This window comes from Callithrix jacchus, chromosome 13 (assembly GCF_049354715.1).
Source record: "Callithrix jacchus isolate 240 chromosome 13, calJac240_pri, whole genome shotgun sequence".
Taxonomy (NCBI): Eukaryota; Metazoa; Chordata; class Mammalia; order Primates; family Cebidae; genus Callithrix; species Callithrix jacchus.
This window is the reverse complement of record NC_133514.1, coordinates 65,958,784-65,986,056: the sequence shown is the minus strand read 5'-3', so window position 1 is coordinate 65,986,056 and position 27,273 is coordinate 65,958,784. Positions and strand designations below refer to the sequence as shown.

Here is a 27,273-nt window from a genome sequence, read left to right as displayed (position 1 = left end):
CCATATTTTTGAAATATCTAAAATATTCTACCAATTATTTTGAGTTTTATTTTGAATATTTAAAATGACAAAGAAAAGCCCAGTTGGCTTTCTGTTATAATTACACCATTTTTGAGATTTGAGATGATTTATTTTTGTTAATACTAGTTTGCAATACCTTCAAGAGTAAAGATCTATTTGAGATAATTCTGATAAGCATTAATTATTAGTTTAAGAAATTACATGATACAATGTATCAGTCTAGCAAAATCATACTTATATTCCATGAATATATAAAAATAAAAATAAATAGGGCTGGGTGCCGTGGCTCATGCCTGTAATCCCAGCACTTTGGATAGCCGAGGTGGGCGGATCATGAGGTCAAGAGATCAAGATCATCCTGGCCAACATGGTGAAACTTGGTCTCTACCAAAAAATACAAAAATTAGCTGGGTGTGGTGGCACGCACCTGTAGTCCCAGCTACTTGGGAGGCTGAGGCAGGAACATTGCTTCAACCTGGGAGGCAGAGGTTGCAGTGAGCTGAGCTCATGCCACTGCACTCTAGCCTGGCGTCTCGCGACAGAGTGAGACTCTGTCTCCAAAAAAAAAAAATGTCTCCCCCAACTGCTCAGAAGTCATTTATTCTGTGTTCGTATTTTCCAATGTATTCGACCTCAGAACACATATGGCATACTTATTAACCCCTACCTACTATTGAATGAGGTATTCTATGTGACACTAGTTTGGAAAAATGAGACAGTACTTTTATTCACTGTATTGTTGTGGTATCAAATGTTCCTCCTGAAATAGCAGCAGCCAGTGTGATTAAAACCTCCAGCAACTGTCTGGTTATTCTATTTATTTATGATATCCTTTCATGTATGTTATATAAATTTTAGTTAAAATTATTTTAATCACAAATGAAACTAACATGAGCTACTTTAAGCAACAATAAAAAAAGAGGATTTATTTTGAGGCTATAAAGTTATCCCAAGAGGAATATAGTGATGTAGGTATCTCAAAAGCAGGGAGTCAGTCTGGCCAAATGAGGAATTAGAACCAGGAAATAGCCTGATAACTCTCAGTCTCTTTCTGTAGGGTCACTTGGTCTTTCATTTCTGCATCTATCTGCAAGTCTATTACATCTTTCTTTGCAGATTCAAGTGTCAGCCAAAATATCCCAGTGCTCTGAGATTTAGATAATATTGACATGAACCGTATTTCATACTCAATGGGGCTCTGGTGGCTCCTGTGAGATTTCTGCAAATTTCTGAATGAGAGGGCAGTGAGATAAGGGGGTGGGGGAATGCCAAGTTGATGTTCTCATGGTCACCTCTGGCTGTGGGTTTCTGCTTCCATAGGTAATCGATTTTATTGAAGGTTTGGGGGTTTATATCATAGGAATATAATCAGGATTGCCTGTTGGGGATACTTTTAGGTACTCCTGAGAAAATTCGTTTGGCCCTCATCCAAAAAGTCCTCACACTTCAAACTTTCTTACTGACTTTTTTTTCTTCTTTCCTGGAAACAGAAAAGAGAGATGTTTTTTTGTTTTTGTTTTCTGGTGTCATCCAGAGTAGTTTTACCATCTGTTTTGTTTCTGTGGCTTCTTGGTCTCAAGGTCTTACATTCTATCCCAAGCCTCTCAAACAAGGATGTGTCCGTTTATGGTTATGTTAGTTTGCTAGGGTTAATTAGCACATTTGTTTTCACACAGTTCTTGAGGGTTAAAAGTCTGAGATTAGGTTATCAGCAGGGTTGTCTTCTGAGAGCTGTGAAGGAAGGATCCACTCCAGGCTTCTTCTTGTTTTGTAGATGGAAATGATCTCACTGTGCCTTCACATTGTCTTCCCTCTGTATTTATCTGTGTCCAAATTTCCACATCTTAGTAAGGATAGTGGTCACGTTGGATTAGGGCCCATCTTAATGACTTCACTTTAATTACCTCTTTAAAGACCCTAGATCCTTTTGTGTTTCATAAACTAATGATTGTGTTTTTATGCTATTGTGTGAGGTATGCCTCCCTCAGACCTTGTTACCAGTCTGCACATGAAAAAGTTTTAAAAAGGATCCTATCTCTAAATTCACTTACATTCTAAGGTACTAATGGCTAGGACTTCAACATAAGACTTTTTGGAGCAAGGACATAATTCAGCCTCTACAGCTGGTAGTTGTTGTTAAGGTAATAATACATTTTTGCCCTTGTTACTTTTGCTTCACAGTGTTTATGGTTGGGGGAGGTTTTCCCTTAAGCAAATTAGTTTAAGCAAGCAGCCTTAGCTGATTAGAATTGGGTCTCAATTCCACATCTCCTGGAGGGAGAATTAGATTAACAGTGGTTAGATTTTGTATCCACCTCAGAACACTCACTTTTGGCCCCGATCAGGTTTTTTCATACAATAAGACTGATGGGGTTCATCCTTGTTGTTTAGAAACAGTTTTCAGTGAAATTGGACCATTAGGAGCTGGTTAGTCCACTTAAACATTTTCATCTACCATTTAAAAAGATAAATAAATTTTTTAAAAGATAAATTTTTAAAAAGTGGGCAGTTGTAATCATGTTCTCTGAGTTCCTGTCTCCCTGCCAGTGCTGCCTGGATGGCCTCCCAAAACTGCAACACAGCTGCCACCAGCATTGCTGCCCATAAAGTAGCTGAACAAAGTGGGGGTACGGCACGATACAGCAGGAGCTACCTGGTGATGTCTGGCAGCAAATAAATTTCTGCCTTACCTGCATCAGACAACCTTTTGAAATCAGTAGGACCATCCCTGAAGCACAGAAGATCTGAGATATAAGGCTTTCCTGGAGTTCCCTAGTGGCTACCCATACAACATGCCCATGGTTAAGTTCCTCACACCCTGCTACTATCTCAACGTGGATGCCCAGTGTAACACCTGTCTGGACATCCCAAAGGACAAGTGTTCCGCCTTGTATGATGTCAAGAACATCCTGCTCTACATCCACAGCCTGCTAGTAGAACTGAACATCAATAGTCTTTTGAACGCATATGGTGCTGAGCTCTAGAAAAACTCCCCAGCTTTTAAGAAATACCTGCAAGAAATGTACTGAAAGCAGGTCTCCAGCCAGGAGCCCTGACTTGGGCTGCCCAACCTCTCCTTGTGTTGTCTTTTCATTTTCCCTTAGATAGTCTCTCTTTTTCTTGATTTCTTTTTTTTTTTTTTTTTTTTAATTTTTTATTGGATTATAGGTTTTGGGGTACATGAGCAGAGCATGCAAGACAGTTGCGTAGGTACACACATGGCAGTGTGCTTTGCTTTTCTTCTCCCCTTCACCCACATTTGGCATTTCTCCCCAGGCTATCCCTCCCCACCTCCCCCTCCCACTGGCCCTCCCCTTTTCCCCCCAATAGACCCCAGTGTTTAGTACTCCCCTTTCTGTGTCCATGTGTTCTCATTTTTCATCACCCACCTATGAGTGAGAATATGCGGTGTTTCATTTTCTGTTCTTGTGTCAGTTTGCTGAGGATGATGTTTTCCAGATTCATCCATGTCCCTACAAACGACACGAACTCATCATTTCTGATTGCTGCATAATATTCCATGGTGTATATGTGCCACATTTTTCCAATCCAGTCTATTATCAATGGGCATTTGGGTTGATTCCAGGTCTTTGCTATTGTAAACAGTGCTGCAATGAACATTCGTGTACATGTGTCCTTATAGTAGAACGATTTATAGTCTTTTGGATATATACCCAGTAATGGGATTGCTGGGTCAAATGGAATTTCTATTTCTAAGGCCTTGAGGAATCGCCACACTGTCTTCCACAATGGTTGAACTAATTTACACTCCCACCAACAGTGTAAAAGTGTTCCTTTTTCTCCACATCCTCTCCAGCATCTGTTGTCTCCAGATTTTTTAATGATCGCCATTCTAACTGGCGTGAGATGGTATCTCAATGTGGTTTTGATTTGCATCTCTCTGATGACCAGTGACGATGAGCATTTTTTCATATGATTGTTGGCCTCATATATGTCTTCTTTCGTAAAGTATCTGTTCATATCCTTTGCCCACTTTTGAATGGGCTTGTTTGTTTTTTTCCTGTAAATCTGCTTGAGTTGTTTGTAAATTCTGGATATCAGCCCTTTGTCAGATGGGTAGACTGCGAAAATTTTTTCCCATTCTGTTGGTTGCCGATCCACTCTAGTGACTGTTTCTTTTGCCGTGCAGAAGCTGTGGAGTTTGATTAGGTCCCATTTGTCTATTTTGGCTTTTGTTGCCAATGCTCTTGGTGTTTTGTTCATGAAGTCCTTGCCTACTCCTATGTCCTGGATAGTTTTGCCTAAATTTCCTTCTAGGGTTTTTATGGTGCCAGGTCTTATGTTTAAGTCTTTAATCCATCTGGAGTTAATTTTAGTGTAAGGTGTCAGGAAGGGGTCCAGTTTCTGCTTTCTGCACATGGCTAGCCAGTTTTCCCAACACCATTTGTTAAACATGGAATCCTTGCCCCATTGCTTGTTTTTGTCAGGTTTATCAAAGATTGTATAGTTGTATGTATGTTGTGTTGCCTCCGGTGCCTCTGTTTTGTTCCATTGGTCTATATCTCTGTTTTGGTACCAGTACCATGCTGTTTTGATTACTGTAGCCTTGTAGTATAGTTTGAAATCCGGTAGTGTGATGCCCCCCGCTGTGTTCTTTTTGCTTAGAATTGACTTGGCTATGCGGGCTCTCTTTTGGTTCCATATGAAGTTCATGGTGGTTTTTTCCAGTTCTGTGAAGAAAGTCAATGGTAGCTTGATGGGGATAGCGTTGATTCTGTAAATTACTTTGGGCAGTATAGCCATTTTCACGATATTAATTCTTCCTAACCATGAACATGGAATGTTTCTCCATCTGTTTGTGTCCTCTCTGATTTCGTTGAGCAGTGGTTTGTAGTTCTCCTTGAAGAGGTCCCTTACGTTCCTTGTGAGTTGTATTCCAAGGTATTTTATTCTTTTTGTAGCAATTGCGAATGGCAGTTCGCTCTTGATTTGGCTTTCTTTAAGTCTGTTATTGGTGTAGAGGAATGCTTGTGATTTTTGCACATTGATTTTATATCCTGAGACTTTGCTGAAGTTGTTTATCAGTTTCAGGAGTTTTTGGGCTGAGGCGATGGGGTCTTCTAGGTATACTATCATGTCATCTGCAAATAGAGACAATTTGGCTTCCACCTTTCCTATTTGAATACCCTTTATTTCTTTTTCTTGCCTGATTGCTCTGGCTAGAACTTCCAGTACTATATTGAATAGGAGTGGTGAGAGAGGGCATCCTTGTCTAGTACCAGATTTCAAAGGGAATGCTTCCAGTTTTTGCCCATTCAGTATGATATTGGCTGTTGGTTTGTCATAAATAGCTTTTATTACTTTGAGATACGTTCCATCGATACCGAGTTTATTGAGGGTTTTTAGCATAAAGGGCTGTTGAATTTTGTCAAATGCCTTCTCTGCGTCAATTGAGATAATCATGTGGTTTTTGTTTTTGGTTCTGTTTATGTGGTGAATTACGTTGATAGACTTGCGTATGTTGAACCAGCCTTGCATCCCTGGGATGAATCCTACTTGATCATGATGAATAAGTTTTTTGATTTGCTGTTGCAATCGGCTTGCCAATATTTTATTGAAGATTTTTGCATCTATGTTCATCATGGATATTGGCCTGAAGTTTTCTTTTCTCGTTGGGTCTCTGCCGGGTTTTGGTATCAGGATGATGTTGGTCTCATAAAATGATTTGGGAAGGATTCCCTCTTTTTGGATTGTTTGAAATAGTTTTAGAAGGAATGGTACCAGCTCCTCCTTGTGTGTCTGGTAGAATTCGGCTGTGAACCCATCTGGACCTGGGCTTTTTTTGTGAGGTAGGCTCTTAATTGCTGCCTCAACTTCAGCCCTTGTTATTGGTCTATTCATAGTTTCAGCTTCCTCCTGGTTTAGGCTTGGGAGGACACAGGAGTCCAGGAATTTATCCATTTCTTCCAGGTTTACTAGTTTATGTGCATAGAGTTGTTTGTAATATTCTCTGATGATGGTTTGAATTTCTGTGGAATCTGTGGTGATTTCCCCTTTATCATTTTTTATTGCATCTATTTGGTTGTTCTCTCTTTTATTTTTAATCAATCTGGCTAGTGGTCTGTCTATTTTGTTGATCTTTTCAAAAAACCAGCTCTTGGGTTTATTGATTTTTTGAAGGGTTTTTCGTGTCTCAATCTCCTTCAGCTCAGCTCTGATCTTAGTAATTTCTTGTCTTCTGCTGGGTTTTGAGTTTTTTTGATCTTGCTCCTCTAGCTCTTTCAATTTTGATGATAGGGTGTCAATTTTGGATCTCTCCATTCTCCTCATATGGGCACTTATTGCTATATACTTTCCTCTAGAGACTGCTTTAAATGTGTCCCAGAGGTTCTGGCACGCTGTGTCTTCATTCTCATTGGTTTCGAAGAACTTCTTTATTTCTGCCTTCATTTCGTTGTTTACCCAGTCAACATTCAAGAGCCAGTTGTTCAGTTTCCATGAAGCTGTGCGGTTCTGGGTCGGTTTCTGAATTCTGAGTTCTAACTTGATTGCACTATGGTCTGAGAGGCTGTTTGTTATGATTTCAGTTGTTTTGCATTTGTTGAGCAGTGCTTTACTTCCAATGATGTGGTCAATTTTAGAGTAGGTGTGATGTGGTGCTGAGAAGAATGTGTATTCTGTGGATTTGGGGTGGAGAGTTCTGTAAATGTCCACCAGGTTTGCTTGCTCCAGGTCTGAGTTCAAGCCCTGGGTATCCTTGTTGATTTTCTGTCTGGTTGATCTGTCTAGTATTGACAGTGGAGTGTTAAAGTCTCCCACTATTATTGTGTGGGAGTCTAAGTCCTTCTGTAAGTCATTAAGAACTTGCCTTATATATCTGGGTGCTCCTGTGTTGGGTCCATATATGTTTAGGATCGTTAGCTCTTCTTGTTGTATCGATCCTTTTACCATTATGTAATGGCCTTCTTTGTCTCTTTTGATCTTTGTTGCTTTAAAGTCTATTTTATCAGAGATGAGAATTGCAACTCCTGCTTTTTTTTGCTTTCCATTAGCTTGGTAAATCTTCCTCCATCCCTTTATTTTGAGCCTTTGTGTATCCTTGCATGTGAGATGGGTTTCCTGGATACAGCACACTGATGGGTTTTGGATTTTTATCCAATTTGCCAGTCTGTGTCTTTTGATTGGTGCATTTAGTCCATTTACATTTAGGGTTAATATTGTTATGTGTGAATTTGATACTGCCATTTTGATGCTAAGTGGCTGTTTTGCCTGTTAGTTGTTGTAGATTCTTCATTATGTTGAAGCTCTTTAGCATTCAGTGTGATTTTGGAATGGCTGGTACTGATTGATCCTTTCTATGTGTAGTGCCTCTTTTAGGAGCTCTTGTAAAGCAGGCCTGGTGGTGACAAAATCTCTGAGTACTTGCTTGTTTGCAAAGGATTTTATTCTTCCTTCACTTCTGAAGCTCAGTTTGGCTGGATATGAAATTCTGGGTTGAAAGTTCTTTTCTTTAAGAATGTTGAATATTGGCCCCCACTCTCTTCTGGCTTGTAGTGTTTCTGCCGAGAGATCTGCTGTGAGTCTGATGGGCTTCCCTTTGTGGGTGACCCGACCTTTCTCTCTGGCTGCCCTTAGTATTCTCTCCTTTATTTCAACCCTGTTGAATCTGACGATTATGTGCCTTGGGGTTGCTCTTCTTGCGGAATATCTTTGTGGTGTTCTCTGTATTTCCTGCAATTGAGTGTTGGCTTGTCTTGCTAGGTGGGGGAAATTTTCCTGGATGATGTCCTGAAGAGTATTTTCCAGCTGGGATTCATTCTCTTCGTCCCCTTCTGGTACACCTATCAAACGTAGGTTAGGTCTTTTCACATAGTCCCACATTTCTTGGAGACTTTGTTCATTCCTTTTTGCGCTTTTTTCTCTGATCTTGGTTTCTCGTTTTATTTCATTGAGTTGGTCTTCGACTTCAGATATTCTTTCTTCTGCTTGGTCAATTCGGCTATTGAAACTTGCGTTTGCTTCGCGAAGTTCTCGTATTGTGTTTTTCAGCTCCTTTAATTCATTCATATTCCTCTCTAAGGTATCCATTCTTGTTATCATTTCCTCGAATCTTTTTTCAAATCTTTTTTCAAGGTTCTTAGTTTCTTTGCATTGATTTAATACATGATCTTTTAGCTCACAAAAGTTTCTCATTATCCATCTTCTGAAGTCTAATTCCGTCATTTCGTCACAGTCATTCTCCGTCCAGCTTTGTTCCCTTGCTGGTGAGGAGTCTTGGTCCTTTCTAGGAGGCGATGTGTTCTGGTTTCGGGTGTTTTCCTCCTTTTTGTGCCGGTTTCTTCCCATCTTTGTGGATTTGTCCGCTGGTCGTCTGCGTAGTTGCTGACTTTTCGTTTGGGTCTCTGAGTGGACACCCAGAATGTTGATGATGAAGTATTTCTGTTGCTTGGTTTTCCTTCTACCAGTCTAGCCCCTTCGCTGTACGACTGTTGAGGTCCGCTCCAGACCCTGCTTGTCTGGGGTGCACCTCTAGTAGCCGTGGCACAGCGAGGGATGCTACCAGTTTCTTTTTCTGCTCTCTTTGTCCCAGGATGATGCCTGCCTAATGACAGTCTTTTGGATATAGAGGGGTCAGGGAGCTGCTTGAGGAGACAGTTTGTACTTTATAGGGGTTTAATTGCTGAGCTGTGCACTCTGTTGTTCATTCAGGGCTGTTAGGCTGCTATGTTTGATTCTGCTGCAACACAGCTCATTAAACAACCCTTTTTTTTTTTCTCAAATGCTCTGTGTTGAGGGGTTTGGGCTTTATTTTTGGATGTCCGATCAGGTGTCCTGCCCAGCTCAAAGGCAGACTAGCCACTGTTTGGCTGCCAAGGCTCCGCCCAGCTGTTGTGTGATTCGCGCTGTTCCTGCAGGCTCTGCTGTGGTCTCCGCCACGCCCTGCGGCGGAGTCTCTTCGTTGTAGCGTGTTGCCTCAGCAACGGCAGGCTGCGTCAGCAGTGGGCGTGTATCTCAGTAGGGACGGGTTGCCTCGGCAACGGCTGGCTGCGTCAGCAGTGGGCGTGTATCTCAGTTGGGGCGGGTTGCCTCGGCAACGGCTGGCTGCGTCAGCAGTGGGCGTGTATATCAGTTGGGGCAGGTTGCCTCCGTAGTGGTGGACGCCCCTCCCCCACAGAGCGTCTCGGACCGTCTGCCCGGGATAGTTTGAAATCGCGGTTTTGTTCGTCCCACTGGGTATCCCAAACGATCTGTCCCTGCAATCCCCTGGGCTGGGCTACTGTGCAAGTCTCGTTCAGTCTCAAGTCCAGCCCTCTCAAGTCTCAGGTTGCCGGTTCAACAAGGCACCCGGACAAGCGCGCCCTGTGGGGATTGCTGGGTAGGGCTGGCCGCCGCCGCCCCGGCTGCCGGCTTCGCCAGGCAGACCTACTGCCTGGCGTCCCGTGTCTTTTTATACTTGGGAGTTTCCCCGTTCTGTGGGCAACAAAGATCAGTCTGGAAATGCAGCACTGACTCACTGTTTGTGAATTCAACGCGGGCTCCAATCCTGGGTTGTTCTCACAGCGCCATCTTGAGTCCCCTCCCCTCTTTTTCTTGATTTCTGTATAGGACTCTGTATCTTGAGCTGTCGTGTTATTTTTGTTTTGTTTCTGTTTATTTGTTTATTTAATATATATTTTATTGTACTTTAGGTTCTGGGGTACATGTGCAAAACATGCAGGATTGTTGCATAGGTACATACATGGCAATGTGGTTTGCTGCCTCCATCCCCCTGTCACCTATATCTGACATTTCTCTCCATGTTATCCCTCCCCAACCTCCCTAACCCCCACTGTTCTTCCCCTATTCCCCCCAACAGACCCTAGTGTGTGATGCTCCCCTCCCTGTGTCCATGTGTTCTCATTGTTTAACACCCGCCTATGAGTGAGAACATGCAATGTTTGATTTTCTGTTCTTGTGTCAGTTTGCTGAGAATGATGGTTTTCAGATTCATCCATGTCCCTACAAAGGACACAAACTCATCGTTTTTTTATGGCTGCATAGTATTCCATGGTATATATGTGCCACATTTTCCTCATCCAGTTTGTCATCGATGGGCATTTGGGTTGGTTCCAGGTCTTTGCTATTGTAAATAGTGCCACAATGAACATTCGTGTGCATGTGTCTTTATAATAGAACGATTTATAATCCCTCGGATATATACCCAGTAATGGAATTGCTGGGTCAAATGGAATTTCTATTTCCAGGTCCTTGAGAATTGCCACACTGTCTTCCACAATGGCTGAAATAATTTACACTCCTACCAACAGTGTAAAAGTGTTCCTATTTCTCCACATCTTCTCCAGCATTTGTTGTCTCCAGATTTTTTAATGATCGCCATTCTAACTGGTGTGAGATGGTATCTCAATGTGATGTTGATTTGCATTTCTGAAATGACCAGTCATGATAAGCATTGTTTTCATATGTCTGTGGGCCTCATAAATGTCTTCTTTTGAAAAGTGTTTGTTCATATCCTTAACTCACTTTTGAATGGGTTTGTTTCTGTTTATTTTTTATTTTATTTTTGAGACAGGGTCTTGCTCTAACAGGCTGATCATGGAGGCATGATCATGGCTCACTGTAGCCTTCACCTCCTTGCTCATTAATCCTGCCACCTCAGCCTCCTGTGCAGCTGGAACCACAGGTGTGAGCCACAGTGCTAGGCTAATTTTTATATTTTTTTGTAGAGATGGGGTCTATCTGTGTTATCCAGGCTGTTCTGGAACTCCATGAATCAAGAGATCCTCCTACCTTGTCCTTCCAAAGTGCTGGGATTATAGGCATGAGCCACAACATTTGGCCCATTTCTGTTTTTAAAATTAAGTTACTGATTGAGCTCTTGGATGTATATTAAATAAATACATTTTTGGTTATAAAAAAACAACAAAAATTGTAAATTAAAATTTATTTAGAATCAAAAAGAAAAGAGTACTACGGTATATTTTCTAATTTCAGTGGCTAAAACCAACTTCAATAGTAGAATATACTCTTAAGAATTTGTTACTCAGAAAAAAAATGCTATGACTGATCAAAACTTAAAAGAAAAAGAACCTGAAATGGTTATTTTATATCTATATTTAATGATTAAGTAATTGGTATACTTAAACTTGTAATATGAAGCCATAGCCTACAAAGTAAGATGAACTTATGGTTAAATATGCAACTTGCATTGTCTGAGATTACCTAAGTACTATAAAGGTGCTAATGAATTCTCCAATTCGAGACATGCAGTGGAAATTGCATCACTCTGTGGTTCTGTGTGCTGCTGTAAGCAGTGATTTTTTTTTTTTTCCACCTATAGTTTTTTTTTTCCTTAAGTTACTATCTTGTGCCAAATTAAGAGATATGAATTTGCAAATAGCTTCATTTTATGTGCCAGCAATAATTAGACTCAGGGAAAAGTAACCTCATCTACATTTACAGAAGTTAGTATTTTATATTTCACTCACTGGATATGTGTGTCACTACAACTTATTTATTTCTGTGATATATTTTAGAGATGTCCTGTGTCTGAGAGTGTCATGATCAGTGTCTTTAATGCCAGAGAAGTCATAATTATCTAGAAACATGGCTGGAGGTCACATTTTCTAAGTAGGGACATGCTATTGCTTTTGGCCTGGAAAGCAGTGGCACATTTTTATATGTCTCCCTAACCGGCTTCCCCTTCTCAGCACTATGGTAGTCTTGTTAAGAGTTTGAATTTCAAAATGAGAAAGACCTGAGTTAAAATCCCAGTTCAACCATATACTAACTGTAACATCTTAGGTAAGTTACTGGGCTTCTGGGTATAGTTTCTTCATCTGTAAAAAGGAATAAGATTATTACAAGGATTAAATGGGATAATATTCGCAATATGCTTAGCAAGCACCTGACACATAGTAAATGTTTTAAAAGTGGTAGCAATAGCTAAAATGATATTAATTATAGTTTTTAATGCCAGGTATGGGGAAACAAAGTTGTATGGGCCATGGTTCCTATTTACAAGAAACTCATAGACCAACAGAGTATGTGACTCAAAAGAATATCATTGTAGAGGGGTGGGAGGACTGGGGAGATGTCTAAAGGGCCCAAAATTTCAGTTAGACAAGAGGAATATTTCAAAAGATCTATTATACCTCATGGTGATTATAATTAATAACACTAGATGGTATACTTGAAAATTGCTGAGAGTAGATTTTAAGTGTTCTCATGACCAAAAAATGGTATGTGAAATAATGCAGATGTTCAATGGCTTGATTTGGCCATTATACAATATGCACATATATCAAAACATCATGTATACACCAAAAATACATACAATGTTTATCAATTTAAAAAAGTATCACTGTAAATGTATCATTATATTGGAATGAACTTGGTACTGGATAGTTGGTTCTTGGTATTTCCATTCAATGCTATGTTATTATTATTATTATTTTTTTTTGAGGTAGAGTCTTGCATGCTCTGTCACCCAGGCTGGAGTGCAGTAGCTTGATCTTGGCTCACTGCAACCTCCACCTCCTGGGTTCAAGTGATTCTCCTGTCTCAGCCTCCCGAGGAGCTGTGATGACAGGCGGGCACCATCATGCCTGGCTAATTTTTTGTATTTTTAGTAGAGATGGGGTTTCACCATGTTGGCCAGGCTGGTCTTGACCTCCTGACCTCAGGTGATCCACCTGCCTCGGCCTCCTAAAGTGCTAGGATTATGGGCATGAGCCACCGCACCCGACCCTATGTTATTCTTTTTTTAAAAATTACCTATAAATGCCAGGCACGGTGTCTCATGCCTGTAATCCCAGCACTTTGGGAGGCTGAGGTAGGTGGATCACCTGAGGTTAGGCGTTTCAGACCATCCTGGCTAACATGGTGAAACCCTGTCTCTACTAAAAATACAAAAGATTAGCCAGGCATGGTGGCACAGGTCTGTAGTCCTAGCTACTTGGGAGGCTGAGACAGGAGAATTGCTTGAACCCAGGAGGCAGAGGTTGCAGTGAGCCAAGATCTCACCACTGCACTCCAGCCTGGGCAGCAGAGTGAGACTCCATCTCAAGAAAACATAACCTATAAATAAGGCAGGTGCGGTGGCTCATGCCTGTAATCCCAGCACTTTGGGAGGCCAAGGCGGGTGGATCATGAAGTCAAGAGATGGAGATCATTCTGGCCAACATGGTGAAATCCTGTCTCTACTAAAAATACAAAAATTAGCTGGGCTTGGTGTGTGCCTGTAGTCCCAGCTACTTGGGAGGCTGAGGCAGGAGAATCGCTTGAACTTGGGAGGGAGAGGTTACACTATAGTGAACTGAGATCACACCGCTACTCTCCATACACTACAACCTGTCAAAAGAGTGAGACTCCGTCTCACTAAAGAAAAAAATTACCTATAAATAAACTTTTTTCTTAAATTTGGATTTTAAGAACTTTATACCTAAAACAAAGTATTGTAAATGACTCATTAGAACTGTAGGTATTGGCATTCTCTGTCCCGCTCTTAGTTCCGTCCCAGCTGCACAGCTGTTGGGCTCTTGCTTAGGTACCAAGAAGACAGCTGAGTGGGCATGATATCCAATTGATGGGCCATATTCACCCTAGAAGATGAGTTTTGGTCAAGATGGGAGGTTGAGAGGAAGGATAAGAATATGAGATGCAAACTCAGGAAATGTATCCAGAATTGAGGCAAAAAAACCAAACAAACAAAAAACGAAACAGGATCAAGTCATTCAGTTGGTACCCAATGCCAGGATTCCTCCAGGCACCTGTACCTTGGGAAAGAGGGACCAAAGAAACCAGGAACTCAGGAGATCTGGGTAGGAGCTCAAGCTAGAAGCCTGACTTTTGTAAGGGCAGTCTAACCAAGGAGTAGCGTAGACTGAGAGAGGTGGAGAGAACAGTACTTTCAGTGTTCTAAGTGGGCTGTAAACCTTTTTGGCTGTTGATCTTTATTTATTTACATATTTATTTATACATTATACATACACTATTACTAACATCTTAGTTCAATGACTAACAAAGTTCATTGTTACTGATAATTGCAATTTTTTCAAAGAGTTTAAAAATAATTTTAAATTACTTTGGCTAGCTTCTTTCCAGACTTTATTATATTGTTACTATTTTTAAATAAAGATAGGGCTGATAGAGATTCTGCTGTTTTCTTCTTTGGTATTGTAGGTCCATTGTTAGTATTACCTTCAATTTGCCTTTTCTTTGCCTTTTAAAGCCATTGTGTGAGAGTTAATTTAGTAATCCATAAGTGCACTTAATTGGGCATGCATAGGTGGAAATACATTACCATATACTGTGAAAATCTAAGAGATCTTATTTACTCTTTCTATTTGAAAACATCTGCTCTTCCCTCTGGTTTCTTCGAATATCATGTGGAACATATATATTTTCCTAACATTCATAGGATAAACAGTCACAATATAATCTTTTTGTATTTTTCTGAACTGATAATGGAAGAGGTTGGGAGAAGTTAAGAATGTACTACTTTGTTTCTTATAATAAAGAGACAGATTGATGTAAAGAGCTGCAGAGAAGAGGAGAAAGTGGAGGTTAAAGAGATGTGGGCATTTACTGGGGGGCAAGTTTTGGGATAAAGATATGAATACAGAATCTTTTGAGGAAGTTTTACTGTTTGAAATTGGAGTAGCCTATTCTCCGTATCTTTTATTCTGGTTATGTATTTTTGACTAAAAAATGCTTCATTCTTTTAAATTCTCAATGACGAAGTGCAACAGTATACACTAAAAATGTCTTTTCTTGCTTCCTCCGTATCTAAATCCTGCCATGCTTAAGATCTGCCTTTTCTAAGTAACTTATACCAGACTTCAGACTGTATTTTCTAGAAATGCCAGAAACAATATCACCCATCTTAAATGCTTTCCCCCACTTCTTGAATGCTTTTTTATACAGTGACCTTGGCACTCTTTCCTTCACTGAATTGGCTATACAGATGCAGATAAGTACATGATAGGATCACTAGCCATTAGCAAAGTGCAAATTAAAAATACAGTGAGATATTCTTAAGATAGTTATTATAACAGCTAAAATTTAAAAATTACGATACCACCAAATACTGGTGAGAATGCATGGAAATTGGATCTCTCATACATTGCTGATGGGAATATAAAATGGTACAGCTACTGTGGAAAATGGTTTGGCAGTTTCTTAAAATACTAAACACACTTTGGAGTTTGAGACCAGCCTGGCCAAACGGTGAAACCCCAGTTCTACTAAAAATACAAAAATTACTGAGGTGTGGTGGTGCACACCTGTAATCCCAGCTACTTAGGAAGCAGGATAATTCCTTGAGACTGGGTGACAGAGAAAAACTCCATTTTGGAAAAACAAAACAAAACTAAACTGAACTAATGATAATATATAATCCAGCAATTGTACCCCTTGGTATTTGGCCAAAGGAGTTGAAAACTTGTGTTCGTACAAAAATGTTTATACAGCTGTTCATAGTAGCCTAATTTCTAATAGTTCCGAACCAGAAACATTAAAGTGTTCTACAGTAAGTCAATAATTATGTGAGCAGTGAATACTACAGGGAATACTACTTAATAAAAAGGAATGGACCGTTGATACACACAATTATTTAGGTGGCTCTCATCATGCTAAGTGAAAAACAATCTCAAAAGGTCACATATTGTATAATTTTGTTTATATAATGTTCTGGAAATTACAATATTATAGAGGGGGAAAACAAATTAGTGTTTGTCAGAGGTTTGGGATGTGGAGGTGGTGTGATTGTAAAGGGTAGCATGAGGGAGATCTTTGTGGTGATAGTTTTGTATCTTAATTTCAGTGGTAGCGAGTGATAAAATGGCACAGAAAAATGACTGTCAAATTCCCAGTTTTAAGGAACTATAAGCACTAGGAAGTATCTATTGGGAAAGCTAGCAGGTACATGAAACATTCCTGTACTAATGATAATATATAACCCAGCAATTGTACCCCTTGCTTTGTACCTTTGCAACTTTGAGTGAATCTATAATTATTTCCACATAAAAAGTTAAAAAATATATGAGATATTAAACTTAGATTAGGCTCTCATCAGCTTTTGTCTCCATTCCTCTCTGCTCCTGGAAAAAGCAGCAAAGGGGCATGGGCAGGGCACACAAAGAATATGTTATAATTTCTCTTGTGAGTTTTTCTTGGACCCAGTATTAAGTAGAATTGTGTTATTTAATTTCCAGATATTTATAGATTTTCTAGATATCTTATGATTAATTTCTAATTAATTTCATTGTATAACATCATAAACTTTAACTTTATTGATAATGTATACCTTATATACATGTCTAGCATACATGTATAGCTTTTATATATGCGAGTATTCTACCTTAGTGAATTTACTATGTACATTTGAGTAGAAGGCACATTCTGCAGTTGTTGGCTGAGTGTTTTATAAATATAAATCAGGTAAAGATTATTAATCATTTATTTCCTTGTTGACTTCTTTTTTGCCTAATTATCAGTTAATGAGAGAGAGCTATTACAGTCTCTAATATTATTTGTATATTTGCTTATTAATATTTCTTCCTTTATTTCTATTAATATTTGCCTAATGAATTTTAAAGTTCTTCTTAAGTACATACATATTTATTTTATTTTTTGAGACAAGGCATCTTCAGTGAGGATGCGTCTTATAAAATTAAAATAAAGTAAAATAAAAGAAAGGAGACAAGACAACACTCTGTTGCCCAAGCTGGAGTGCAGTAACACTATCATAGTTCACTGTAACATCAAATTCCTGGGCGTTAGTGATCCTCCTGAGTAGCTATGACTGTAGGTATCTGCCACCATGCCTGGCTAATTAGTAAATTTTTGTAGAGATGTGGTCTCACTGTGTTGCCCAGGCTGCTCTCGAACACTTTGGCTCAAGTAATTCTCTCATCTTAGCCTCCCAAAGTGCTGGTATCACAGGCACAAGCTACCATGTCCAGTCTACATAGATATTTAGATTGTTAGGTCTTCCTGATGAATTGTTCTTTTTATCATTGTGAAATTTCCTGGTTTATTCTTTGTGATGTTCTTTATCTTGAGTCCTACTTTGTTTGATATTAATATAGTCATACCACTTCCCAGTTTCATGATGTGTATTTTTACAGTCTTTTGCTTTCAGTCACCTTGTGTCATTGTATTTTTTATCTCTGTTCTTCACAGAGTGTAATTTCTATTGATCGGTCTTCACATTCACTGACTCTTTCAGTTGCCATCTCCAATATGCTATTGCACTCATTTACTGAATTTTTCATTTCAGTTATGGTATAGTTTTCAGTTTAGGGCCTCCATGTAATTCATTTAAAAAAAATAATAGCCTTACAGGAAATATATAAAATATAATATAATTCACGTATTTAACATGTACAATTCAATGACTTTTACTATATTTACAGATATGTATGTATAAGCACTACAACATTCATTTTTAGAACATTTTTATACCTCAGAAAGAAAGCTTTAGTTGTTACCCTTAGTCCTTTTCCCCAATCCCTAAGAAACACTAATCTACTTTCCATCTCTATAGATTTACCTATTCTGGATACTTCATACAAATTGAATCTTTTGTGTCTGACTTTTTTTCACTTAGCAAAATGTTTTCAAGGTTCATTGATGTAGTATGTATCTGAACTTCATTCTTTTATATTGTCAAATAGTATTAATTAGATATGCCACATTTCTTTATCCGTTTGTCTGTTGATGGACATTGGATTGTTTCCATCCTTAACTATAATAAATAATGCTGCTATAAACATTTGCATTCAAGTTTTTGTATGGACATGTATTTTTATTTCTCCAAGATAGACACCTAGGAGTGAAATTATTAGGTTATATGGTAACTCTATGTTTAACTGATTGAGTAACTGCTAGATGTTTTCCAAATGGGTATACCATTTTACATTTCTACCAGTAGTGTATATGAATTCCAATTTCTCCAGTTGTTATTATTTGACATTTTTACTTTAGCCATTCTAGTGAGCATGAAGAAGTATCTCATTGTGGTTTTGATTTGCATTTCCCTGATGGCTAATGATGTGGAGTAACTATTCATGTATATATTGACCATTTGATTTAGACGTGCTATTTTAAATATTTTGCTTTTCTTGACTATAGGCCACATTTTCTTATTTGTTCCTTGACTCAGGCTCTTAAAAGACAAAAATTAAGGTATTGGCTGGTCTGTGTTGTCATCTAGAACTCTGGGTCCTCTTCCAAGTTCATGTGGTTGTCACAGAATTCAGTTCCCTGTGGTTGTGTGACTAAGATCCCCATTTCCTTGCTGCCTGTCAATTAGTGGCCACTCTCAGCTCCCAGAGGCCACCTGCATTTCTTGCCACATAGCCCTCTCCATTTTGAAGCTAGAATGGGGAACATTTTATGCATTAGATCTCCCTCATGCTTTTACTCTCTGACTTCTTCTGGTCTACCTGAATACCCTCCTTATCTACAGTCAACTGATTTAGGATATCTCAAAATTCCTTTCCAGGAGTACCTAGATTTGTGTTTGACTGAATAACTGGACAAAGGTGTATGTACATCAGGAACAGGAAATGATAGGGTCATCTTCAAATTCTGCTTATGACAATCAGTATTGCTCTACCAGCTTTTTATTTTGTTAGTGACAGCCTAGTGTATTTTTTTCTATAATAATGTTTTCTGTACTCTCAGGTTTAAATGCCTTCTTAACATCAGATTAACCACTGGAATTAAGAAAGTAACATTTTGGAGTCTCCAGTGTGTATCTGGTAAATTTACCTCACTTAGCGACTACTGACGTATTTAGAATTATTTTTTTATCATCTTTTGTGCTTCCATTTACTCTTTTTTTTTTTCCCTCTTTACCACTTCTCTCCCCTTCTACTGGTTTGGTAGTTATACATTCTGTCAGTGGTTTTCTTAAAATTAATGATTTTATTAACAAGTCTAAAGTTAATCAGTATATTTGTCCTCCAGACAAATAAGACAGGAACCTTAAAATTATGTTAATTCTAATTACCTCACTTTATTCTTAGAGAAAAAAATGGATTGCTTATACATTAATGATAGTCTGCTGACAGATTTCTCATCAGCATCAGCAGAATACAGCAAAGAAATATCATCTAAGAGTTGAGATAAATGAACTGTTGCTTACAAGTCAATAACCAACGAAAATATCATTCAAGGGCACAACTCACAGATTCTTCCCAAGAGAACACTAATGATATACTTCAGTCACAGAAAAACAATATGGAAGAGTGGGATGTAAGTAACGATGTTTATCAAAGAGACTGGTAAATATACTGATACATTTTTATAAACATGAACTTAAAAAGCAATACTAAGAATAATTCTTCAGGATAGTTTCACATTTGTTTTACAGATGGAGAAAAGAAGAGTGGAGAAGCTAAGTATCAAACTTGTATGAGGCACACAGCTAAAGACTACTGCTAGGAGAATGTCCTCTTGCTCAGAAATGGCATGGGACTCAAAAAGCAATTCTAACTATCTGCATTTATTCTTTTAGGTCATTGGTGACCAAGAGAGTGCTAATGTCTATTTTGAATGCATAAGAAAAATTTACTCAGGTACTATCTTTCAAATTAAAGAGAACATGGAACAACAAGATCCTATAAATTGTAATAATTTATCTTATTTGAAATCCCAGTTATGCAGAGTGATTTTTAGTTACTAGCGTAATTACAGAAACTTTAAGAAATTTTGAATAACTGGTGGTGATATGACCATGTTCAGAAACCAAAGGTTAAAAGAGAAGCCAAACTGAATAAACAAAATTGTCCTAGTAAATAGCAAAATGTAGAGCACCTCTATATTTGGAGGTAAATTCTAAACAATAAAACACATGTGATGTTTTGTTTTTTAAAATGATCACCTGATTTGTTCTTAAACCAGGCTTACAAGCTAAAATATAATCTTTTTAAATTATAGGCAATTACGAAAAGGCACATTAAACTTCAGTTAATCACAGTTGTTTCAAAAATATGTCCCTTCTTTTAACAAAGCAGTAACCCAGCCAAAAGTTGGATAAACTGGCATTTCCTTAGATCACATGTTTCATTCCTAAACACAATGCCCCTTGTGTTTCTTTCAGGTGTCCATACTTTCTCTGAAAAATTGATCTCCCTTTCCAAAGCTTGAGCATTATCTGCTCTTTGTTTGAAAATAAATGCATTGTTCATGTGTGGACTAGTAACGCAGGTGTTTTACCTCTTTTTTTCCCAGTCAGGCTGATTCTTAAGCCTTTTATGAAATCAGTTCAGTTTAGTCAAATCTCTGACATCCACTTTTTATTGCCATTTCCCTTTATGGCTAAAATACAAGCCCTAAATGCAACAAGATCATCTTTTATTCCATTATGTTTACCTTTTTCTTCTACAGCAGTTATCTTAGAAGATGTTTACATTTTTAGTTAATATCTCAAGTGTTGCCAACATTCTGCTTTCTTCTCACTTCTTGAAGACTAACTCTGGGGCAAGGCCAAAGTTCAGATCAAGTATTAATAGTTCAAGTTGCTTTCATTTTTCCTAAACTCCTTAAGGTACCCAGATTTGCTCCTGTCACTGGAAAGCACTATCTAAAAGCTATGCATGAAATTAAACTCTCTGGCTGTAACCAAACTGAATAAAGCCACAGAAGCATGTATTGAAGCAACTCTTCCTGAGTGAGGCATGAGAAACACTGACATTCTTAACACAGCAAGCATTGGTGTTGGGTGTCAGGTAACTGATTCTGTCTTCTGAAATACAGAGTTTCGACCCCTCACTTTATTTCCAAACCATCACTTTTATGTTACTCTCTAGAGAATAAAGAGGTTCTGATCTCAGAGCACGAGGTATGCTATAGCTAAGAAGGGAAAAAGGGGAGCAGAATTACTTAAAGACTTCATCTCTTCAATGCAGAGGATAGTAATTGATATTACTTATCAAAGTATCTCTTTTCTAGCTATGTAACATGAAGTTTCAAACAGTTTGTTATTGTCCTTCATGTCTTAATTGTGTATATAATCCCCTTTTCCTGACATTTACTATACTAAAGTATACTTCAGTAAAATACAGTACATATTTTAGGTTTTTATCATTTTTTTCATGGCTAAGAGGTTTAACAATTTCATCTTTTATTATAAATGTTAGAAGGTTTATATGAAAATAGTAAATAATCATTAAATAGTCTAGTTCCTTTTTCTATTTACAGTGTTTTTCTTAATATCAATGTATTGAATGCTTTGTTGATTAAAAGGGGGAATGTAACACATTCATAGTGTATATTATTGCTTCTTTGTCAAACTTGCCAAATGTAACTAATGTGAACTTATTCATAAAACACACTATGCTGTTATGAGTGGCTGCAGAGTTCCTTTACAATGTTGCAGCTTCATTTTAAAAACAAGTGCACATTTCTTCAGTTATCTGAAAAGCATTTTGTAGGAATTAGAAATCAATTTTGAAATGAATTTTACTTTATATTTTAAGGTGGATAATTCAGAACAATTTAAACCAAAGTTGGGTGTTTATATTTTACACTGGCAATACTCTGTAACACTGGGTGCTATAGTCCATGTGGACAATAAGATGGAACTCAGCATTATATGAATATATTAAGGAGATTTTACTTACAAGGAGGTACATGACCCTGGCCTCAAGGAAAGTGTTAATCAAGACATTTGAGTGTTTAGAGATTTTGATATCAATGGCTAAAGTGAATTTGTAAAGCATAATTATAATACGAAACCTTCACTCGAGCATAATCTCAGCTTTCTTCAGTTATTGTTAAGCACTGGTCACTTATTTATTTATGCTTGAGTCAGCTGACTTCAAAACTCTTATTTCATATCCCCTTGGGACAGCTAAAGAAAGCTTTTTTCACTGCATGTGTGGGAAACAGCACTCTGAAATCACTTGCTTGAAATGGAGAAAGGAAACAAAAACCCTCTATATTTCCAGCATTTTGAAGTTCAAATTTGTAAACACAATGTATTCAAAGTAAATACACTAGGTAAATTGATTTAACAATTTTTTTTTCAATTTTAACTTTATTGAGGAATAATGTATGTATAATAAACTGTATGTATTTAAAGTGTGCAGTTTGCCCTTTGGATTTCTCTGGGGCCAGCAGCCGCCCCACTAGGGGCCCGGGGCCACGGGCTCAGCCGACTACCATGGGCTCCGTGTCCAACTAACAGTTTGCAGGTGGCTGTGCCAAGGCGGTAGAAGAGGCGCCCGAGGAGGTGTCGGAGGACGCAGCCCGGGTTGCGGAGGAGCCTCAGGTGCTGCACGGTGCAGGCATCTAGTAAGCTGCACATGGAGGGCTTCCGGGGCTTGGAGGAGGGTGAGGCCATGGAGTTGATCTTTAAGAAGTCAGCCAAGGGTCTGGAATCCATCTGTGTCACTGGACCTGGTTGAGTGTTCTATATTGGGAGTGAGAGGCGGCCAAAGGGGAAGAACATACAGAAGTGCAGATCAAAAGGAGACAGGTGCTACAACTGTGGAGTTCTAGACCATCATGCCAAGGAATGCAAGCTGTCACCCTGGCCCAAGAAGTGCCACTTCTGCCAGAGCATCAGCCATATGGTAGCCTCATGTCCACTGAAGGCCCAGCAGAACCCTATGGCACAGGGAAAGCCAAAATACTTTCAGGAGGAAGAAGAAGAAATCCACAGTCCTGCCCTGCTCCCGGAGGCCCAGAATTGAGCCCCAATGGGTGGGGGCTATTCTTTTGCTATCAGGAAGTTTTGAGGAGCAGGCAGAGTGGAGAAAGTGGGAATAGGATGTATTGGGGCTAGTTGGCACTGCCATATAGCTCAGGCTGGGGTTCACACCATCATCCTTTCTTCCCTCTAGGTCGGGGGAAAGGGTGAGTCAAAGGAACTCCATCCATGCTCTGTCCAAATGCAAGTGAGGGTTCTGGGGGCGATCAGGAGGAGGGAATCACCCTACAACCTTCACGCTTTATCTGAGGCTCCATCCCCAGAATTTCCAGCTTTTGAAAGTGGCCTGGATAGGGAAGTTGTTTTCCTTTTAAAGAAGGATGTATAATGATAATTCCCATGCCAGAGTGAAATGATTAAGTATAAGACCAGATTCATGGAACCAAGCCACTACATTCTGTGGAAGCAAATCTCTCAGGAATAAGGCAGTTTTTTTCCCCACATCATATATCCTCATACCCACTTTTGGGAGAGGGTGCTGGCAACTGTCCCAAGCAATGGGTAGTGATGATGGCAAAAAGGGTGTTTGGGGGAACAGTTGCAGACCTGCTGCTCCTACACTCACCCCGCCCCATTCTGGGTCAATGTGATTTTATTTATTTGCTCCTTGAATACTGCACCTAGGGTCCTACTTTCTCCGGGATGCCAACTGCACTAGCTGTGTGCGAATGACGTATCTTGTGCATTTTAACTTTTTTTCCTTAATATAAATATTCTGGTTTTGTATTTTTGTATATTTTAATCTGAGGCCCTCATTTCCTGCACTGTGTTCTCAGGTACATGAGCAATCTCAGGGGTAAGTCGGCAGCAGCTCCAGGTCTGCACAGCAGGAATACTTTTTGTTGTTTTTGCCACCATGGAGAGCAACTATTTGGAGTGCACAGCCTATTGAACTACCTCATTTTTGCCAATGAGAGCTGGCTTTTCTGCCATAGTGTCCTCTTGAAACCTCCTCTGCCTTGAAAATGTTTTATGGGAGACTAGGTTTTAACTGGGTTGCCCATGACTTGATTGCCTCCTACCGGAAGATTGGAAATTAGTCTAAACAGGAAATGGTGGTGCAGAGAGGCTAGGAGAGGCTGGGCCAGGTGAAAGGCCCAGAGAGGAAGCCAAGATTTGGTGAGGGTTGTCTAATCCTAGGGCACAAGACAGGCTTTACATCCCAGATCCATTCTTCACCAGATTAGACGAGGCCTACCATGCACAACAGGGTGTGTGTGTTCATAAAACCAGAGTTGGTAAGGATAAGTTTTAAGACCAGTACCCCTGTACTTAATCCTGTGCTGTCATGGGATGGCTATATGAAGTAGGGTCTAAAATCCTTAACCTGTCAAAATTCTTGGGTTCCAGGAAGAAACACGAGCAGGGCTTTATGGCGCCTGGGGCTGGTGTCCTGCCCTGCTGCAGTAGTGATTCCTAGTGTCACGGTAGCTAAAGGAGAAAGGGGGTTTCGTTTACATGCTGTGAGATCACCGCAAACCTACCTCACTGTGTTGAAATGGGACAAATGCAATAGAACACATTGGGTGGTGTGTGTCTGATCCTGGGTTCTTGTCTCCCCTAAATGCTGCCCCCCTCTAGTTATTATATTTGTCTGGTCTTTGTAGGATTTCACTAATTTGGTGATTGCTAGGTGGCCTAGTTTGTGTAAATATAATGTCTTTCCCTGTGTTCTTTGGGGTTTTGTTTACAAACTTCTTTTTGTATTGAGAGAAAAATAGCCAAAGCATCTTTGACAAATGGTTCTGCACCAGGCAAAAAGATCTGAAACATTAGTTTGGGGGGCCTTCTTCTTAAAGTGGGAATCTTGAGCCATCCTTTCTTTTTGTATTCCTCTTTACCTATGAGACCAGATCTTCTGTCCTAAAAATGTATCTTCCACCCTGCCCTCTTTTCTGTTTACCCGCAAAAGAAAACCTACACACACATTTAATGCTTGGAGTGTCTCCACAACTTTTAAACAATGTATGCAAAAATCAAGAAGAAGCTAGAAACCCTCCATTCCTTGTTCCAGCCTCCTGAATCAAGACCAATACATTTTGGTGAGCCACCATGTCTGGCCGACCATTTCTTGATGTATACATGACAAACACTTAAGACACTGCTGTAGGCTGGGTGTGGTGCCTCACGCCTGTAATCCCAGTACTTTGGGCGGCCGAGGTGGGTGGATCATGAGGTCAGGAGTTCAAGACCATCCTGGCCAACATGGTGAAACCCCATCTCTACTAAAATACAAAAAATTAGCCAGGCATGGTGGTATGTGCTTGTAATCCCAGCTACTTGGGAGGCAGAGGCAGGGGAATCACTTGAAACTGGGAGGTAGAGGTTGCAGTAAGCTGAGATCGCACCACTGCATCCCAGCCTGGGTGACAGAGCAAGACTCTGTCTAAAAAAAAAAAAAAAAAAGACACTGCTGTATTTTAGATGGATCAAACCTAATTAATTTTTAATCATAAAGTAGAGAGATACAACTGGGGGCCTTCCATATAGAAAGTGGCGTCAGACGGCCAAGAAACGGAATATGAACGTATATTCAAGTCACTCAGAAACTTTTATGCAGGTGCTAGAAACTTATGTCAAAGTGGCCACAAGATTGTTTAATGGGAGATGAATGAATGTAACTCCATGTTTACTGCTAGAAACCAAAGCTTTGTGTAAAATCTTGAATTTATGTGAGGGAGGGTAGGAAAGCCTGTACCTGTCTGTTCTTTCCCTGATCCCTTTCCCTCATTCCTCAACTGCAGGAGATTGAGCCTCTTTGGGCTTTGGTGACCCCATCACTGGGGTGAGTTTATTTGATGGTTGATTTTGCTGTACTGGGTATTTCCTTTCCCATTTTCTAATCATTTATTAACACATGCTGACTCTTCCCTTCCCTTCACCTTTCCCTGGAAAAATACAATGAATAAATAAAGACTTATTGGTACTCAAAATAAATAAATAAATAAATAAAGTGTGCAATTTGATGAGTTCTGACAAATTGTATGTACTTGTCCACAATCAGAATATAGAACGTAGCCATCACCTCACAAAGATTCCTTGTGCTCCTTTGCAGTTCCTCCCTCTTTCTATACTCTGTTCTCAACTTCCATGGATCTGCTTTTAAAATTTTTATTTTGTTTTATTTTTAGAGACAGAGTCTTGCCCTATCACCCAGGCTGGGGTGCAGTGGTGTTGGAGTGTAGTGGCATGATCATAGCTCACTATAATCTCAAACTCTTGGCTTAAGTGATCCTCCTGCCTCAACCTTTAGAATAGCTAGGACTACAGGCACATGCCACCATGCCTGGCTAATTTAAATTTTTTTTAAGAGACAGGGTCTTGCTATGTTGTCCAGGCTAGTCTGAAACTTATGGCTTGAAGGGATCCTCAGCCTGATCTCCATTTTATTTGTGCTTTATAAAAATGGAATTATATAATATTTACTGTTTTGTGCCTGGTTCCTTAATTTCACATAGTGATTTCAAGACTCATCCATATATTGTTGCACATATCAATATTTCTTTCCTTTATGTTGCTGAGTGGTATTCCATTGTATAGATATACCTACATTTTGCTTATCCATTCACCCACTGATGGGCATTTGGGTCATTTCCAGTTTGAGGTTCATTCAATACATACTTATTGACAACTGTTACTGTACAGGAAAATGTTCTAAAGAAAAATGGGAGACCGTAGTGAGTAAAATAGTCAAAATTATGGCCAAAATGGAGATTACTGGAGGGGATGGATATTATATAAACAAATATAAATTATGCCTGATGAGAAAAATAAAGCAGGATAAGAGAGAAAGGAAGTCCAGGACTGGGGCAGATTCTGTTTTCTAGAGGATGATCAGGGAAGGCCTCACTGGTGAGGTAACCTTTGTGCAAAGACCTGAAAGAAGAAAATGAGTGATCCACGTAGACATCTGGGTGAAGAGAACTGGGACCTAAGTGTCTGAAAGTCAAGCTTAAAGAAAAGCCTTTTTGCCTCACTTTAGCATTCATAGTTCTCACAGTTATATTTGGTTCAATGGTAGGTATTTTTACAACTACTTTTGACATCAGTTTTAGCCTGTTGGGGAAAACAGTGGTCTGCTGTCGGCTGCTGCTGCTGCCGCCACACCTAGGGTCTCCTCTGGTGGAAGAGTCCCGAACTCTTGCAAAGTTCCTTTGAGGAGACTGAATCATTCAAATGCTTGTATAGTGTTTATCTTAAAGATTTTAGGGATCTTTCAGCTCCTCAGAGGAGACTGTTAGACTCTGACTTTGTCAAGTGGGGCAGCTGACACTTTGCCTTAATAACCTCATTTGTTATAGTGTCTATTGCTGGACTTATACTAAAAAGGTAAAGATAACTATCCCCAGGGTGTTAGAGGGTTCCCTGGGGACAGAAGGAAATGCCGTTGGAAAACTAAGTTATGTTTGTCTTTTTAAACTGGTACCTGAGCCAGTATGTGGATAGTGGAAATACTAGACTATTGAGAGATTCTTAAGAGCTACCATTAGTAAATAATTTTTTCAAAAGCATTATCTGTCCCAGCTCTGCCCAATACTGCAGGTATTGAAAGACTTTCAGTATTCCCA

At 39.3% G+C, this 27,273-nt stretch overlaps 1 non-coding gene and 2 pseudogenes across 2 annotated transcripts in view; all 3 read left to right on the top strand.

Moving 5' to 3' along the window:
* The window catches only part of LOC108588065 (protein lin-28 homolog A pseudogene), a 53,708-nt pseudogene extending 30,894 nt beyond the window's left edge, over positions 1–22,814 (top strand). Inside the window, exons 4-5 of the transcript XR_013525801.1 lie at positions 19,017–19,245; positions 19,364–22,814. The product of XR_013525801.1 is annotated as a protein lin-28 homolog A pseudogene (transcript). The remainder of the gene's footprint in view (positions 1–19,016; positions 19,246–19,363) is intronic.
* LOC100399363 (ubiquitin-conjugating enzyme E2 C pseudogene) lies at positions 39–3,388 on the top strand (annotated as a pseudogene).
* LOC118147091 (small nucleolar RNA U13) lies at positions 1,943–2,045 on the top strand. The gene has a single exon (XR_004733256.1). It is a non-coding gene; the product is annotated as a small nucleolar RNA U13 (small nucleolar RNA).
* Positions 22,815–27,273: the final 4,459 nt, after the last annotated feature.